General features: G+C 43.0%; 1 pseudogene; it reads left to right on the top strand.

Moving 5' to 3' along the window:
- The first annotated feature begins 6,474 nt into the window (after positions 1–6,474).
- On the top strand, positions 6,475–8,306 carry LOC112917467 (cationic amino acid transporter 3 pseudogene; annotated as a pseudogene).
- Positions 8,307–8,555: the final 249 nt, after the last annotated feature.

Raw genomic sequence — 8,555 nt, forward strand, 5'->3', positions numbered from 1 at the left:
CGTATCCACTATGGAAGTGTTGGTGAGACATGCACCATAGTTATTAGTCTTTCAAACTCTTGCCCTTAACTCAAAGTCTCTATTCTTGTATTCCTGACTGCCCCCTGCCAGAATTGCAGGGCTGCTTGAGTTAAGACTTCAGAAACTCCGGGGAAGCCTAGCTATCCAAAAGACTTTGTTTGAGAGCCATGGGTTTGATGGGCTCTGTAGCTTCATTGTCTCAAAATTTAAAGGTAGGGGATCCCTGAGTGGCTCAGTGGTTTGGTGCCTGCCTTTGGCCCAGGATGTGATCCTGGAGTCCCGGAATCGGGTCCCACGTCGGGCTCCCTGCATGGGGCCTGCTTCTCCCTCTGCCTGTATCTCTGCCTCTCTCTCTTTCTGTGTCTCTCAGGAATATATAAATAAAATCTTTAAAAAGATTTAAAGGTGGACGAGAGTTATTTATGCACTTTGGGATCAAGAGGGAGCTATACTTGGATATAGAGGATTGATATAATCTCTGGTGATGTTGCATTTTCAGTCCATGTCTTTGACACTTTGAGAACTTGAAAATCATCATTTAACAGCATCATTAGCCTTTGTTTCAAATCTTTCTCAAACTTCCTGCAAAGTAACTAGTATGCAACCTACCTTTGAAGCTATTCAGGAGGATCCAGAAGGCCAACTTCCTGATATGAGTATTAACTTCCTACCATGGAAACCAGTGGGAGTTCGTGCTTTGGAAAAATGTTTGGAAAGGAAAGGTCCAGAGTGAGGGCAGTGCCCTTCTCAGAGGCAGAAGAGTGAACACAATGACCTTAGGGACAAAGGAGATTGGGAGTGGGGTGGGGTTGCTGGCTGGGAAAGCAAGACAGCCAGCAATTTAGGGAGTGGATTGTTGGACTTGACAAGAGTTCTTCCAGGCAACATGGGATGGAACTTCTGGAGTTTGGAATAAGCTTAGAGACTGAGAGATACACAGGGAGGAGGAAGGAGGGAAGGGGGGCCATTATGGAAATCATAGAAGCTGGCTTCATGTTCCCTGGCCCCTCTCTGCATTTCTCAAACACCTCCCCTTTATCAAGCACTTCTCTTGGGAGAGATTGTTTCCTAATGAAACTGAGATTCACAGACCCAGGGCCCTCATTAGGAAATGTCCTTGGGACTCTCTTGAAATAGGTGATGATGTATGTTATAGTTTCCTGTTTATACCACTGTTTGGGATTTTTCTCTTTATCCAACTAAACAAAATGAAACAACCCTTCTTCTAGGAATCTCAAGATATAGTAGTTAATCAATCCATCTATGTATTCATTTTCTCTGTTCTAAATGCCTCTTTTGGTTACTTAGTATAATTCTGAGTAGATCCTTGTCCTGGATTGTAAGGTTTGGAGATGGGAGTGTGGAATCCAGAATGAGGATGTATATAGATCCTGGCACAATGCTCTGGAAGCCTTCTGAGTATAAAGGAATCTAAGGAACACCCTCATGACGCCAACTGACAGGGAAAATTACTTTCAGGTGATCATCAGAATAGGCTGTAAGTGCTGGTGGGAAGGGGAAGAAGGTTGGAGATGGGGAGATCCAGGACAGCTAAGGAAAGGCTTCATACATGCAGGTCGGAGAAAGGTTGTAGAAAATTACTGGAGAGTCTGCAGGGTCAAGACAGGACAGAAAGGAGTGAGGAGGGCCTCCCTGGCAGGGCAGGTACTTACCCAGGCCACAGGTTCATCCCAGAAAGGGTAATTCAGGATGTGATGAGCTGAGTTAGGAAGGAGCTGATGGGCCTGAGGGTAGGGGGAGAATTAGAATTAGAACAGCTGGGTCAGAGTTTGGACTGAGTATAAACCATTGGATAATTGTAGATTATTGCATGAGAATGGGCATTCCTGAACCTGGCATTTGAGGACGATGTGTCTCTGTTGTCTGAAGCTGGACTTGTGGTAGGCTCTCTCAGAATTCCCCATCATGGATCTGCTTTCCCCTCTATATGTTTACTTGTTCATTTGTTTGTTTTGCCTACTCCTGTTGAAGTCATAAAACATGGTTATTTAATTCCTAAAAGTTTTGTTCTTTGAGTTGCTTCTCTTGTGTCTTCATACTTTCTGTAGGCCTCTCTCTCTCCTCTTCAGTAAAAGTGGGAAGAGCACAAGGACCACCTTGCACAACACAGTTGAGAGAAACAACTTATTAAAGTATTGCCCTGTTCAACCCTGCCATTCAGATGGTTCTCACTCAGGGTCCATGGATGGACTTCAGAGTAGTGTAACACATTTTTTTTTGAGGTGACCAACCTCAGGGGTCTCTGTGATTTAACAATGTGAAGAACCACTTTTGTGTCTTTGTTGGGAGGTAGTTGGCTGGGGACTGTTCCCTAGAGAAAGAAACATGATACAAACATCCTTAGTGCTAAGTGTAGGCGCCTACAAGGATACTTGAAGGAGCTGAAGGTGAAAGAGGAATTGGGAAAAGGGAAATGGGTTCAGAGGGAATAGTATGAAGGGTGCCTCATGTTCCCCGCTCCCCCTCTCTTTGGCACGTTCCTTCTTTGTATTCTCTGTGTCCTGATGATTACACAATTCTGGTTCCCCTTCATGTTACATCTACTGAGTTCCCCCCATATCAGGGTCTGTACCAGGTCCTCTCCTGGATTCCTGTGTTGAACCTGCCTTGCACAGAGTGGAGTCAGTCCCTTCTTCCATTATGGTATGTTAGGACCACCACTTCCTGTCAGGCTACTTTCAATGCATTTATTTTCCCCTTTCATCCTTATCTCTATTCTCATTTACCCTCCTGGAGGCAATTGCTTTAGTGTATTTAACAAATGCTCTTCCAGTCCACATTCTATATATGTTTTAGATACATTCACCCATTCAACAACTACGGTGCACAAGCGTGTGTGCATTCTTAATTCCATTAAGGTTGTGCTTCTAGATGGTCCCCCAGTGGCATTCCTACCAGCAGTGTGTGATATATACACACTGCTGGTTTATATCTTCTTATTGAATTCTCATGTTGATCCAGTGAGGGAAGTCAAGTCAATGGATGAGGAGCCTAAGGCTTAGAGAGATTAATCAAATTACCCAAGTTCATATAGTCACGATCCAGGATTTCTGTTATATGTTCATTGTTCTTATCTTCATAGTACCCAGTACTCCTTGTTCCACATGGGCAAAGATATTATTATTACTGTTATTATTAATTATTATTATTGTATTGAATCTTGCATTTCTCCACACCTGGCCTAATGTAGTAAGCCTAGGACTCCCCAGTGTGTGATCACCAGTATGTATGAGGGTGTCTAATTAGAGTCCTTAACATTTGAAGGTGAATCATATGGAATAAAACTGTTTTCACTGTCTTTGAGGGCTAGCTGACAAGCTTGAGTTTTAGTGGATGGTTTTGAGTCTGCACATTTACACAGACTGATAGATTTTCAAAATTTGATTACTTTGACCGGGTTTCAATATTAAATACTAGGTAATCATATTAAGTCCTGATTGTTTTCTAGGCACTGAGGTACGTACTTACAGGCATCATTTCACTTACTCCTCACCACTGTCTTGTGAGTATTCACTTTTACTTCCATTTGACTGCTGTGGAAGCTAAAGCTCTAAGAGGTGAACTAATCTGACCAGAGTCACCCAGGTATGAGGTTGAGGTGAGATTTCAACCTGAACAGTCTACCTGCAGAACCTTACTCATAGCTATTCAACTATGCTGCCTCCTGTGAAGGAAGTTTTCAGAATCCATTCCTGTTGAACTTGAGGATGATTTCTTGTGAATTGGGGTGGTTAAGAGCAGCCATGGGAAGTAAGGGCTAGTGGACAAGAATCTCCAGAGGGAGAGATTGAAGTTTGAAAATGTCCCCAGGTGTCTTCATTATGCCTGCCTCTGCTCCCTGAAGTGAGAACCTCTGCTTTAGGACATCCTACCTGGATTATAGTGCCTGAGCCTATGCCTTCCAAAAAGTAGGGATTTTCAAACTGGGCATGGGTATCGGTTGTGTATAATCCAAAGCAGCCCTATATTTTAAAACAAGTGTCCTCAAAGGCAAACAATTGTTTACCACTTAGGTGTGGTTTATACCTGCCATGAATGATATGCAGTCAAAGTTTCATCACAGTTGTTTTCCCCTTCTCACTATCCATTTTGCTCACCTTCCACAAGGAAGGTAATACCATGTTTATCTTTCCCTGATCTATATTTATCAAGGTTGCTTGACTACAAAATAGGTATATTAATATCCAGTATATAGGAATTCTGGATAATGGCTTCTTGCAGGTTCTCTTCTCAGTGTGGTCATTTGTTCAAGAAATATTTATTGAACACCTAACCCACAGTTTGATGGAGGAGACTGGCAGCTGACCTGGAATTTGGATATATTAGGATCAATGGCACCGAGGCGAAGCCTGGTGCTATGAGAGCACATAAGAAGGGCAGCATAAGGATCAGTGGAGGCTTCCTGGGGAAGTAACTGCTGACCTGGGAACTGAAAGAGAAGTGAGAGTTAGCTAAGTGAACGGGCCAAGAGGGCATTAGAGGGCAGGGAATAGGGCAAGTGTTGAATTTCTCAGCTGGAGGTGGAACTGGGCAGGGAATGAGGCTGGAGGAATAAGGACAGGTCAGATGATGAAGAAAGGAAAGACTAGGAAGAAAGGGCGGTAGGAACCATGGAGGGGGGGGATGTGAAGCCTGGTTGTGGGTCAGGGACAGTTTAAATAGTGTAGAAAGAATCCATAAGTTAAGAACTGAGCCTCCTTATCTGTCTCACGTGCTTGTTGTTTAGTGATAAGAGCTTTAAGATTGATACACCAATATTTGTATTTTAAACTCTGATGATAGGGATCCCTGGGTGGCTTAGCGGTTTAGCGCCTGCCTTTGGCCCAGGGCGCGATCCTGGAGACCTGGGATCGAATCCCACGTCGGGCTCCCGGTGCATGGAGTCTGCTTCTCCCTCTGCCTATGTCTCTGCCTCTCTCTCTCTCTCTCTCTCTCTCTCATAAATAAAAAAAATGAATAACTAGATAAATAAATAAATAAACTCTGATGATATATAAAAAGTGAGTCTGTAATTTCATCATGGCCCTCTAGTCCATGAATTAAGGTGTCATAACCTATGCTCAAGCACAGCACACACTTTTCACAGCATGTGAAAATCCCATGATACATACAAACTCTGTTGTGTCTTAATTAGTATGTGAAACTACATGACTTATGAGATCAAATGGGATTATGTCACACGGTGTGTGACGCTAAAATATACGTTATTAACTCCATTATATAACAAAAATAAACAGTGGGAGAAATTTGGAGGGGTTTAATAATGAAAGTTATTTCATTTGATTCTATAAATATCAAAATATTTGAGTACCTTTTAAGCTTAATGATGATATCAATTTCCATACTATTCATTCAGTTCAAACTCATTTGAAATTGTTACATTAAAAAAAAAAGAAATTGTTACATTTAAGTATTTGTTTTCATTATTTGGTTTATAGACGCTTGAATTTTCCTGTTACCCCCTTTTTCTTAGGAAAAGAACTTTAAGCTATTAGCAAATTCTAAATCCTATTGGTGAAAAATTGGGCTTTCTATGATAAGAGATGTGACATATGTATTTATGGCCGGGTAGGACCAGAAATTCACTTTTGCAGAGTCTTTAAGCTTGGTTGCTATAAAATGGAACAGAAACAGGTATTCCTCTTAGTCTTTATTAATGGTTAAAGTTCTTCTCAGGAAGTCTTTCATATTATAACTGTTCATTATCTTTCTTTTATAGTATCATCATTTCCCTTTTTGTAGAGTGAAAATTGGAGTAGCTACTAAATATATTAAGGTTAATCCTCCAGAAATGGACTGGGAGACATTTTAGTCACAACAACTTACATTTGGTTTTGGAAGTTGTTAACAAAGCATAATTAATGTTTTTAAATCAAACAAACTGAGTATAACTACGATTCGTATCTTGAAACTTATGTTTTGGCATTTGAATAAAACAGAAGTACTAAATGAAAAAAAACACGGTGTGTATAAAAGGAGGATTTTGGGGTGCTGGGGTGGCTCAGTTGAGAGTCGAGTCGTGATACTGGTTCTGGTATTGATTTGTTGTGAATTTGGGCCGTGTGTTGGGCTCCATGTTGGGCATTGAGCCCTCTGAAAAATACATTTTTTTTAAAAGCAGAATGTTGGATGGTCTGTGGTATTTTTTCTCGGGGGGAAAGCAGGATTGATTTCTTAATGATGTCTTTTGGTGTCAGTTCCTGTGATGCTTGGCCTGCACCATGTTACACGTGACTTTTGAGTTTCATTTGGTTGGTTGAACACCAATGTTCAGTATACACTTATTGTTTCCCTAGGCATTATGGAAGGAAACAGATCCCAGAAGAAATATGAAGCAGCAACTGTGAAGCTTGAGCAACCCAACCTTTGCAGCCCTAACCTGGCTTAATTCAGCCTCACTGAACCAGATCTAACACTCTTGGCTCCCAGAGGTTGCTACAACTCTCTGATCTTTAGAATCTTCTTCAATTCCAGCTAGAATGCTGCGACAAGCACTTCGCAAGTTTGGTCAAAAGCTGGGACACAGACGTCCACTGGAACAAAAAGTACATGAGTTTGAATATGGTGGAAGCCTGAGCACTCTGGATTTAGTGGCCCTGGGTGTGGGCCGCACAGTGGGGGTTGGTGTCTATCTCCTGCTTGCTGAGGTGGCTAGTAGTCAAGCAGGACCGGCCACTGTGATATGCTTCTTGGTGGCTGGCCTAACCTCGTTATTGGCTGGGCTGTGCTATGCAGAGTTTAGCGCCCGGGTTCCGCATTCTGGTTCCGCATATCTCTACTGTTTTGTCACTGTAGGTGAACTCTGGGCATTCATCACCGGTTGGAACCTCATCCTCTCCTTTTTTATTGATGCAATCTTTATGATCCGGGCCTGGACCTTAATTTTTGACTACCAGTTTGAAATTCAGATCTCTGAGAGCATCTCAGAGCACATTCCCCAAATCTTAGCAGATAATCTAGTCTACTTTACTATGGTCCTTTGGTTTCTTCTCTTAGAAATTCAATATCTGGGTTTTCGTGAGTTCTTCAGGGTTTTCAAACTTTTCACATTGGTGAAACTTTTGGTTCTCAGTTTTGTCATCATCTCTGGCTTCGTTAAGGGGAACCCGCACAACTGGAGGCTCACAGAAGAGGACTACATAAAGGCTGGACTCAATGACACCTCTAGCTTGGGCCCTCTGGGCTCTGGAGGATTCGTGCCTTTTGGCTTCCAGGGGATTCTTCGTGGAGCAGCTACCTGTTTCTATGCTTTTATAGGTTTCGCCATTATTGTTACCAGAGTCAAAGAATCGCACAAGCCTGAGCGTTCCATCCCCATGGGCATTGTTATTTCACTGCTCACCTGCGTCTTGGTGTATTTTGGTGTCTCTGCAGCACTTACACTTATGGTGCCTTACTACCAGCTCCGACCTGGGAGCACCTTGCCTGAGGCATTTCTCCATATTGGCTGGGGCCTTGCCTACTATGTTGTAGCTGTTGCAATTTTCTTTAGTATTTCTGTCAGCATGTATTGGGGCTTTACGTACCCCATACATGTCGTGATATGCATGATGGCAGACGATGGCCTCCTGTTCCCTGTGCTTGCCAGGGTCATCACTGGCACATACACCCAGTTAGTGTTCAGCATATTCATTTATGTTATTGCAGTAATCATATTATTATTCTTTGGATTTGCTGATCTCTTGGACCTCAGGTCAATTGCGACCCTGCTATCTTATTCCCTGGTAGCTTTTTGTGTTCTCATCATCAGGTATCAGCCTGAGAGGAGGAATAAAGAAAACGAAGCAGAGGAGCAAGAGGAGAATGAGGGAAATGAAACAGAGGTGCAGGAGGAGAACCCACTTGCAGCAGAGAAGCTAACTCTACGGGGACTATTTTTTCCAGGCAGCCCCACCCCTACTCCACTCTCTGGCAGGGTTGTCTATGTTTGCTCCTCACTGCTTGTTCTGCTGTTGATTGTTCTTTGCCTGGTGCTGGCCCAGTGGCCAGGTCTGCTTTCTGGAGACCCAGGGTGGATCACAGTAGTTGTGCTGCTCCTGGTGCTCATCACTGGGATCACTGGGATCATCTGGAGACAGCCACAGAGCTCCCATCTGCCTCATTTTAAGGTACCTGGTCTGCCTCTCCTCCCACTCCTGAGCATCTTTCTGAATGTTTGCCTTATGATGCAGATGACAGCGGGCACCTGGGTCCGATTTGGTGCCTGGATGCTGACTGGGTTTATTATCTATTTCGCCTATGGGATCCAGCACAGCCTTAAGTGACCAAACCATAGACCTTGAACTCAGCAGTGCCAGTACATTTTTGGTTTGACGTCATCACACCTGAATTCAGTCTGGTTCCCTACACAGTAATGGGGAGTACTCTTGAGCACATGGGAATCCAGGGCTCCTATGAGATATTGGTGTGAGAATACTAATAGAATTCCATATTTATGGTAGAGTGAAGGATGAGACTTTGCTCTTTCTCCTCTTTTTTTTCCTTTCTACTTTTTAATTGTGTCTATACTGCTT

The sequence above is a fragment of the Vulpes vulpes genome, chromosome 8 (genome assembly GCF_048418805.1).
Source record: "Vulpes vulpes isolate BD-2025 chromosome 8, VulVul3, whole genome shotgun sequence".
In the NCBI taxonomy this organism is placed as follows: Eukaryota; Metazoa; Chordata; class Mammalia; order Carnivora; family Canidae; genus Vulpes; species Vulpes vulpes.